This window comes from Lactuca serriola, chromosome 6, assembly GCF_051521515.1.
Source record: "Lactuca serriola cultivar US96UC23 chromosome 6, Lser_US96UC23_V15, whole genome shotgun sequence".
Lineage (NCBI taxonomy): Eukaryota > Viridiplantae > Streptophyta > Magnoliopsida > Asterales > Asteraceae > Lactuca > Lactuca serriola.
This window is the reverse complement of record NC_136413.1, coordinates 145,117,648-145,128,778: the sequence shown is the minus strand read 5'-3', so window position 1 is coordinate 145,128,778 and position 11,131 is coordinate 145,117,648. Positions and strand designations below refer to the sequence as shown.

Sequence of the window (11,131 nt, the reverse complement as noted above, 5' to 3'; positions counted from 1 at the left end):
CAATTGATCTATTTCACAAAGTAAGGACCATAGGTAAACATAGTGTCCATGCTTGGAGCATGGGACAATTGTTGTTATAATTCAAGTAATAAGTTGATTATGCGAAACTCTATACAATGAATAATGTGTAATCAATATGGCGACTAAATAAAAGGTGTTTTATTTATACTCAAAAGTTTGGGGCCATATTGGGTTCGATTATTCTTGTGTTTCACTTTGCATGTTTTGACTTCCCGAATAATAAGATTATTCAAACCATCCACAATCGATAAATACTTTGAAAGTAGGTATTGAAGCTAGACTATCATGAATCTGACTGTAGATTGTCTAAAGTGTCTTAGACATAGCAAAAGTTTGATGTAGGGTTCATGAGTGCTCCTGAAATAAGATTTAAGCATTGGATTAAACCCATGCTCACTTTAATCACTTCATGGATTTTATCACAAGTGATTAGTGAGACGATAATATCTTATATTCTTGAAACAGAGACATGTGAGTTGTAGTTTGCAAGTCTGTTGCACATTGATAATATGTAAACGCACCATTAACTTGGTGTTATAAAACATATTGTCATGAGTGATTTGATGAGTATGTACAAGCGAGCATTTGAGTCGAAGTTTATCCGCACCTTTACCCTAAGATGGATAAGAGCAATATCTGTGGGCCCCTCGATGATTTAGTGATGACACCCTAAGCGCTTGGCCAAGACAGGAGTAAGTTGACGTGTTCAATTGTAGTATGTTGCCAGTCGTCATAAATCGGAAATCAAGAAACAACACATGAACAGAGAGTATGATTAAAATCCATGTCTCAGTTCATATGATATCTAGAATGGAGGAATATATGATCCCTTATCTAAAGGACACAATTTTTATATGATCAGAGTTCGACATCGGCTTTTGAAAGCTACGATTTCTTATCAGGTTCTGAAGTCATATGCAAAATAGTTATTAGACTTATCCAAGTGGGAGGCTGTTGGATTAGGTGTCTAAGCCCATAACTATTTTGGTATGTACTTGACCCGATTATGAGCATGGTCCTCTTGGGTTGACTTCACCATAGCAATTGATAGGATGAACTAAGGAGAAAGAGGATTAATTATGATTTATTAATATATTATGTGAATAATATATTAAAAGAGAAATCATATTGTTTAAGTAGTATTAGTCAAGAATTAATTAAGAATTAATTTTGTGGCTAAAAGAGATTAATTAAATAAAGGGGACTGATAGTGTAATTATAAGATAGTTACAAAGTTGGGTTTAGGATCTATAAAGGAAGCATAGACGAATTTGATGGGTTTTATACAGACAATCCTATGTGGCATGCAACCCTAGATACGGATCTATGTTTTCACTATTAGATACACAACATTATGAACACATGAAGAACCCTAGCATGCTCATAGGTATTTCGAAATTCATGAAGTAGAAGGGATTACATACGTCTTGTTGTTATGTTGTAATAACAACCTAAATCTTCAATCTTCTTGTCTTTGAAAGCAAGTACCACAAGTGTAGTACCTCTAATGGCTCACAAACACCAAGAGCAAATGGAGAGGAAAGAGAGAGGGAGAGGGGAGAGACAGAAAATCGGCTCTAGGAACTTCTAGGATCAAGTGGCCGATTTTCCTAAGCCAAGGGGTCCTTATATAGGTGTAGGGATTAGGGTTTCAGTCCATATCCTTATCTGGTTGCTTGCCCACCAAGCAACCTATAAGATAAGTCCAGAAGCCTTATCATGGACGAATTCTAGGGCCTTATCCCCTTGAATTCGTCCACCCTATCCCATAGGGCATCCACTACTTTGTAACTATCACATAATTACAATTCAGCCCCCTAGTTTAGTTAACTTCTTTTAATCACAAAATTAATTCTTAATTAATTCTTGACCAATGTCAACTAAATAAATATGATTTCTCTTTTAATATATTATTCTTATAATATATTAATAAACCATAATAACCTCTTTCTTTATCATTTCTCCAGTCAAGTTGCTTTGGTGAAGGCAACCCAAAAGGACTATGCACAACCGGGTCAAGTACTTACCAAATATGGTTACGGGATTAGACACTAATCCAACAGTCTCCCACTTGGATAAGTCTAGTAAGCATAAATTCAAGCACAATCTGATTAGCAATCGTAGCTCTCAAAGACACTGTCGAACTCTGGTCTTATCAACAACCTGTCCTTTAGATAAGGGATCATATATTCCTCCATTCTAGATATCATATAAGCTGAGACATGGATTTTAATCATACTCTCTTTTCACGTGTTGTTTCCCGATTTCTGATTTATGACGATTGACAGCGGACTACAGTTGAACACATCAACTTAGTCCCGGCTTGGCCAAGCGCTTAGGGTGTCATCACTAAATCATCGAGGGGCCCACATATATCACTTTTATCCTACTTTGGGTAAAAGGAACGAATATATTTCGACACAATGCTCGCTTGTACTCACTCACCGAATCACACACAACAATATGTTTATAACACCAAGTTACTGGTGCATTTACATATTATCAATGTGTAACCGAATCGCAAGATACAACTCACACATCTCAGTTTCAAGAATATAAGATATTATCGTCTTACCAGTCACTCGTGATAAAATCCATGAAGCGATCCAATTAAGCGTGGTTTTAATCCAATACTCTAATCTTATAGCAGCACTCATGAACTCTGTAGCAAACTTGTGCTATGTCTAAACACTTTAGACAATCTACAGACGGATTCATGACAGTCTTCTTTCATTCCTACTTGCAAAGAATGAGCGACTGTGGAGGGTTTGAATAATCTCATTATTCGGGAAGTCAAAACATGCAAAGTGAAACACAAGAATAATACTAATCATATATGGCCCCAAACCTTTGAGTATAAATAAAGCACCTTTTATTTAATCACCATATCGATTACTCATTATTTGTTGTTTCGGGTAATCAACTTCTTACTTGAATTATGACAACAATTGTCCCATGCTCATAGCATGCACACTATGTTTTCATATGGTCTTTACTTTGTGAAATAGATCAAATGAATACATTTCCAATGATGCTCATTTCACAATTCCTAACCCATTAGTGCAAGAGTACAAAATTCTCGCCACTACTAAAATATGTTAGATTCTAACATTTTATGCAACGGGCCTTGCATAATATCATAGCGCCAAAGGCACCAAGACTTTGCCAATGAAATTACGAAACACTCTATTGGATATTGTTACAAGACTATTCCATAGTCATGAAGTCTCATATTCAAAGTACATTCATTTGAACATCCTTCTTGCATAGAAGTTTCTAATCTAGACATAGATTCTTAACGTCCAACTCTCAATAAGGAAACATTTCCATATTTTCCATATGACAACTGATTTTAAATAGAGTCTTATCTATTCATAATAATGTTAATATGGTCCATCCATGAATATACTTCCAACTGTCCACAACCGACCAATCCTTGGCGAACCTTAGATTGTCCTTGATAGTGCTTAATTATTTTAGTCAATCCGGTTCTATTCCCTTTTTCCCTCTAAGTGCCCTAGGCATTTGGAAAATTTTAGAACGGTCAAATATTACAGCATATGCAATCGATCCTATACCCGAAGCGTGTGGGATATGATTCATAATGAAAAACATGATACTTTACCAGTTTCTTGCTATAATATTATCATAATATTTCTATTTGTCGTGTTCTCAAAATTCGAACTATGAAGAGGGATGCCGTAATCATAATCGAACTTTGAGATTGCAAATAATAAATATATCCTTGACTAAATTCAATTAAAATTTCTCGATCTAAGCTTTTAGATTGGAAACGAAGTATAACATTCTCTCCCTTAATTATAGCAAAAACTACTTTTCAACCCTTGCAACTTTGCAAAGTGAAACTTTTGTTTTTCTATAATTAATATTGCTATCTTGCAATACTTAAATAATAATCATGCTCCCACTAACATGATGATTATATTTATCCCATCATACCATTTATGCTCCCACTAGCTTTGACACGTATTCAGAAAATAATTGGACTTCTAAAAGACAATACTTATTGACTTCCAAAGTTCATATTTCCAATACGTTGTGCTTCGATAAGCCTTTATCTAAGCTTCTCAAACTCATACACCTTTCTTCAGACAGCTCACATGTGTGTCTAAATTAATTCAGAACTTATATTACTAAGTCCCAAATGTTCAGACTAATTGCCAAATCTCACAATTCGAACTATGAAGAGGGATGCCATAATCATAATTGAATTTGAGAATGCAATTTACATAATCACTATCTCCTTAAAATCTATCTTAGTGAAAGCGTTTCCTCACAATCATTTTCATGAAGGAGAGAAACCTTATGACACTTAGATTTTATGGTGCATGTGTTCCTATCCATGTGAATTTGTCATAAGCATAATCATAAGATATTGTTTGTGACAAATTCAAACTCTTATGGACATAACTTGTTCATTCTTAATTTCTTGCCATTAAGAGTCCCACCATTGCTTCCAAGTTATTTAGTAGCTCACCTATGCCAGTCAATGTATTTTCATTGAACAAGGTGTTTGCCCTTATGCAGTGTATTGTGAACTCGTAGAACTCGTATGCATAATCACTCAACTGGATTGCCACAAAAATAAAATTTTGTCAACACGATAGGTTACAAACCTCAAGTCGTGTGCTAGTGTCTAATAGATTTACTTCTTGATTTGTTCTTGAAACTTTTCAAGACCTTTAGACTCCCACTGACCTCTTGACATATTAGATTCTCTTATCAAGAAACATTTCTTGACAAAAACAAGTATCCAAGAGTTAGTATGTGTCTATATCAAGACAAAACTACGCGCAATTTGGTATTAGTTGGTCTTTATCTTATTCAAGACATCACAAATTACCAAAATGTGCAAGTTTAAGAACATTCCTACTTAAGATTATCTCACTCAAGTCACAATCTTGGAGTATGACTCTAAGACTTGATTTTGAAACGAACTACGATACATCTTATTGACTTAACCACTACAACAATTCCCGATTCCTCTTCTTAGCCAAACTAGTGCACTAAGGTGTCCTTAGAGGATCAATTATGATATGGTTCTTAATCATTAAGACGATCATAAAACCCGATACAATAGTACTCTCCCTTCTTCTTAGATTAGCGAAACTTTTATCTTTCTGCCTTCATTGATTCTACTCATTCGTTCTGCCATTCATTGAACCTTTTCAATGATTCAGAATTACACTTAATCTTGTAAGTATAACCACATTTACTAGACTTTTAGTAAATTATGACGAATGGTATTATTGTTATTTGTGGTGGACTTGACTAGTGCACAACATTGTATTCTAGTCCTTTAGTTCTTTAGTTGACTCACATACTTGTGTGATCAAGGAATTAGTCTTATTTCCTAAGTATCAAGATTTCCATACATCACATGATTCAAATCATATGATTCCAGGCTTCTGTCCAACTGAGACTTGGGCGATGGGAATCTTTCATTAGAGAAATTTGACACTTCCATAAATAACATAACTAAGAATCACACCCATTTATAGGAATGCACAAACATCAATTTTTCACAACGATTTCAATGCAAGGATATATATATATATATATATATATATATATATATATACATATATATATATATATATATATATATATATATATATATATATATATATATAAGACAAATCAAAAAAATTTATTTTATTCATAAAAGCAGCGGAAAACATGTCCTTACATTGCAAAATCAACCGAAAAACTATGTAGTCAAATATTCCTAAAAAATATATCATAACTTTCTAAGCTCAAAATCTGATCTTCGAATCCATGCGATTGTTATCCACTTCTTCGTGATCAGACTCATCTTGCTCTTCCATCAAGCTTCCTCTCTTTTCTCTGATCCTGCACAACATTCAAATGTAATCTTATCACATTATGTATTAAGAATCACTGAATAGGAACTTAATGGAGTTAGATAGTGGATTTTTACCTGAAGTAGAGCCAAACGTCTTGACTCTCCCATCTCTTAGATCTCTCAGGTAGATTGGGCAGCTTCGTCTCCAATGCCCCTTCTCTTGGCAATAAAATCAAATTGACTCTTTTGGAACAGCACACAGAACTACTTCAGTCTTTTCCTTTCTCTTATGATCAAACTTTCGACCATGGCATGCCTTTCGTTATCATTGTCTATATCCATAGAGGCCTGGAAGGCAGATCCACCAATCAACTTTGCTTTTCCAGTGCACCAAATCATCGCTGATTCAGCAGCAATAAGCAAATAGGTGAGATCGACACTACAAGAAAAATACCCTTTAATGACGCGCAAACAATGACACTCGCTGATTTACGATACCCATTTTTGTGTGACCCTAAAAATAATGTCAACCTTCCAAAATTTGAAGGATAGTGGACACGTATTTTTGCGTGCCTTAAAATTAATGTCAAACACAAAGAAAAATACAAACACGGAGGGTACTTGTTTTAAATGCGTGTCGTCTAGAAATGTCGCTTTTTATATTTTTTTTATCGAACGTGCGTTTTTAAAGGCGGAAAATGAAATCCTGTAAAATTCTAAAATTTTGAAGTGCCCGCTTCTTCACTTTTTCCTCTAGATCTCCCTTCTCTCTACAAACCCTAAGGCATCACCACCTCCCTTCTCTCTAAGACGTGTTAGGGTTTTATTTTATTCTAATCTTCCATTTCTCTCATTTTCTCTCAACCCAGTACATGCAAGGGTTTTTGGTTGTGATCGACCAGTGGTGAAAGGATTCAGGCCTCGCTCCCTCTCCATTCCTTCGCTTCTCATAAAAATCGAATGGTTTTGTGCTTACACGACGAGAATGGCCATATTGCCCTGTATAGTGCATAAGGATCGAAAAAGGAAGCAAAGGTTAGCATCAATATCTCAAATAATCGCTTCTCATCAGATTTACCTACTACAGTTCAACGCCAAAAAAGGAAGCAGCTCTTCATTTTCTTCTCGATTGAGGTTTCTAAGAATTAACATTGGTATCTCAAATGACTTCAACTCTTTTCACAGATTTCTTCCCAGCTGATTTTATGATTTCTGATTTTTTCCATCTGATTTTAATTTTAGATTGAGATTTCTAAATGCCAGTCGCCAACAGCCTATCACCGAAACCAAAATGAGACTCGCTCAATCGCTAAAAGCCTGGGATTTGCTAAAAATCTATTACTCAAACGTGGGATTGACTGAAAGTCTAATACTCGTTGAAAAACGAATGCCTGATTTCCAATTAGGATTTCGTATTTATGGAATCCAAGTTCTTGATTCCTGAATTTGATTTCCCTTGACCCTCCTTACAGATCCGTAGAAATTCAGAAGAGCCGCCACATATCTCAAGCATATGGTACCATCTCTCTCTCTCTCTCTCACACACACACACACATGGTTATAGATACTGAATCTTTTGGGGGAACTGCGTGTTTCTTGGTTTTCTGCATTTGTGTGCATGCCTACAACGTGTTTGTGGAAATGTTTAACAGGTTGTGGTGAACACATGGCAGACCATTGAAAGAAGAATACACGTCGACTCTACTCTTTGTGATGGTACTCCGGGGACCGCTTTCTTGCTCTTGAAATTTTTTTTAGTGAATGGCAACAAGAATGATTTGAACACCTCTGCTTGCATTATTGAAGCTTGTGACTCTGCTTCTGCAAGCTTTAGGTACCCTCTATAGTACTCCAATCTCATTATCTTGATATATAAATCCATATTTAACATATTGTTGAAATCGATAATGATAGGGATGTAACCTTTTTACGCGGAACTGCTGGAGCTTGTGCTCTTGGTGCTGTTGTGTCAAAGTACCAAGAAAATACACAACACAGATGATTGAATACTATTTGACCTAATTCAAAGAGGTAATATAGTAATTTATATTGATTTTCTTGCTTAATAAGCATAATGTTGATTTATATAACATTGATTTTGCCTAATTTTGGAACAGATTGAAGTAAAGGAACATTGGGGAGATGGAATGTTACACGGGAGTGCTGAACACTTATGGGCATGTCTGTTCTTGAATAAGCACTTAGGTGATGAATTGATTCCTTAATCCTATACTCTAAGGTTTCATATAAATCTGATTAATTATAATTAACAATGTAGCAAATGGAGTTAAAGTTATATATCATATTTACAGATAATATTAAAAAATTGAATGAAAACTATTTCCATTCCTTCACCGACTCATTCCATTATCTTGCTTATTCCATTCTATTCCATCCAACCAAACAGAACCTGAGTCTCTTTTGTTCCTCTTACCTATTTCAGTTTTAGACTTTGTTATTGGTCATGATGTTGCTGGCATGCTTTTCACCTCTATTTGATGCAAGTTCCTTTCTGATCCTTTATATAGTAATGTTTGTATACTTTTGTAGTGCCATGGTAAGGATTCTACTCATTTTACATTTTTACCTTTTTTTTTCATATGCTTAATTTCCTGTCAACTTAAACTTTTTTGTCTAACGATATGACAGGTACAACTAATGCTTGTGCTTGCTCCAACTGCATGCATATTATCCGAAATTGCTCTTTCTGAAGCCTTTGATGTTTTCGCAAGATCAAATAAATTCTATGTTTTTAGTTTATTTGAAAATACCCAAAATGAAGTAAGTATTTGCAATCACACACACACACACACACACTTCTTTAGTCCTCAAAATTGTTTTATTGACTTTTTTGTTGACTTTGACCACTAAGGTTTGGGATGGAGTATCTGCTAGTAATGTTTCCATGGAAAATAGTGACGAAAAAAGAAGATTTGTTGAAGAAAAGACCTTCCAAGAAAACCAAAAAAAGAGGTGGTTGTGGAAGAGACTTCCAAGAAGAAGACTGAAAAGTGGCCCTTAGTCTTGCATGTTGACACATCGATTTTTGCTCTTTTCTTAATTGTGTTGATGGGTGCCTTCTATGTGGTAACCATACTTTCTTCCATTAAAGTAGGTTTTTTTAATCAAGTAAAAAAGAAACACCCATGCATAGCTTACCAGATTAGGGTTTGTTTCTTTCTTTTCCATTAAGTGATGAATGGTGTCTGTTGTATGTACAAGGACTTTTTCTTATTTGCACCTAATGAACCATCTGAATGACAAAGTAAATGACGATTTTACCCTTTGTTTAGGTTCATAGTGTGCAGGATGCAACATAAGCATATTCAGCTCTTTAAATTGTGCTCACTTCTCATCCACCTGAAGGTCTTCATGTTTTTGATGATTTCAGAGAGGCTTACGCATGGTTAAGCCATAACACTGAAGTATATGATAAACTAAGTAACTCACTGTATGCAATCAGCATTTATATAAAGTCTTATCCATGCTTAGGACTTAGGACTTAATGCACTCATTCACATACACACACACACTTGATGTTACCAAACAACAACAATGGCTAGCAGGACAGTTATAGTTGATAATACAACATGGAACAACACACATTGCTACTGTTGGTACTGCCATGTCATCACCCGAAAAAGCTACTTGAGAATTTTTCAATTGTTTGGATGTCTAGTTTTATTTTTTATTTTTAAATAATAATAAAGAATTGAAAATAAGAAATTAATTATTTGAAGTTTTCATCATTGTCAGGTGTCGTGGGATACTCTAGTGATGATATAAAAAAGTTCCTATGAATGGGTGTGTATAGGAGGAGGCATCTTCCCACACATGAAGGAGCTTGATTATCTTGTATGTTTAAGTACTTCAAGTAATGTACTTTCATTTTTTTAATTAGTTATAGCATTGTACTTTCAAATAGTTTGTAATTAGGGCATTGTAGTTTTAAAAAATGGAAAATAAATTACTTCTATTTCATTGTTATTTCTTCTATTTCATTTTTGTTTATCTATTCTAATAAATTACTTCTTTTTCATTGTTATTTCTTATCAGGTCAATACCAAATTGGTTCACATGCGACTCCAACCATGCTAAACCCCCTTATGTACAAACTATCATATTTCAGGTAATCAGTAATCGACTACTTTTTTCTTGTTTTGTTTAAAAACATAAGTAAGTCTTATTTTATTTTATTTATTTATGTAGATTTGTGGACACTAATGGTGGTAGAGGATATGATAGAGTTAGGAAAACTATAATAGGAAAAAAGCATTTCAAATTGACTCATTTTATTCCTGCTTTTGAATATATTTTTCATCTGCCTCATCAATGAAATGGATGCCTCTGTTAACAATGTGTACTTCCATTGGTTTAATTATATATACATATAATACGGTTCTAAATGGGTGTATTATATGTGGGATAGCTGTATTATATGTGGGAGGAGATTATATATGGAATATAATACGGTTCTGAATAACTGTATTATATGTGGTCCTATATATGGTATGGAGAGAGATAGAGTACGGTTAAAGAACCATACTCTATTATGTGATCAAATCTAATACACCCTCTTTAGAATACCACCATTTTTCCGTATTCTATACCCCAAAACAACCGTACTCTATTTCATGTTTTCTAGTAGTGAATGTTGATCTGAATACAATATAATGTGGGCAGATGCAATGGGAAAGCTAGAAGATATGGAGAGTTCCAACCGTGAACGCCTTTGGCCCCAACTTGTTAAGGGTTTCAAAGATCTTTTTGAGCGCTTGAAGGTATTTGATATGACTACATTATTAATCAAAACACATGTCAAAACCTTTATTCTTTTAGCAATCAGTGTTAGTTTAATGTGCACACAATAATAGATGTGATTATGACTTATGAGCTTGTATTCATTGATATTTATTTTATGCAGCTTCAAGACGAAGTCATACTTTCAAATTCAAAGAGATTGCATATCACTCAAACCAATGTGAACAATTTACCCTCGACATTTTCCTTGATAGTAAATCCTCCCCTGAATACTTAATCCATACCATAGGTGTAGTATGTAAACTATTTATTAACAAATAAATAAATCAATATGAAAACCTCTCAAATATAAGTAAAATGTTGGTTGATAGTTTTTATTTTCTTGTTTCCAAGGAGTGGGTTAGCTGGAATGAGGCAAAGGGAGTGGGTTGACATTTTATTTTTTTGTTAAATGTTAATCGTTACTGAAAGCAAAAAAAATCAAAATTTAATTTTGATTTATTTGATGTCTCGTGTCTTGCA

The 11,131-nt window shown here is 34.4% G+C and overlaps 1 pseudogene; it reads left to right on the top strand.

Moving 5' to 3' along the window:
- The first annotated feature begins 8,312 nt into the window (after positions 1–8,312).
- LOC145060232 (dolichyl-diphosphooligosaccharide--protein glycosyltransferase subunit STT3A-like) lies at positions 8,313–10,184 on the top strand (annotated as a pseudogene).
- Positions 10,185–11,131: the final 947 nt, after the last annotated feature.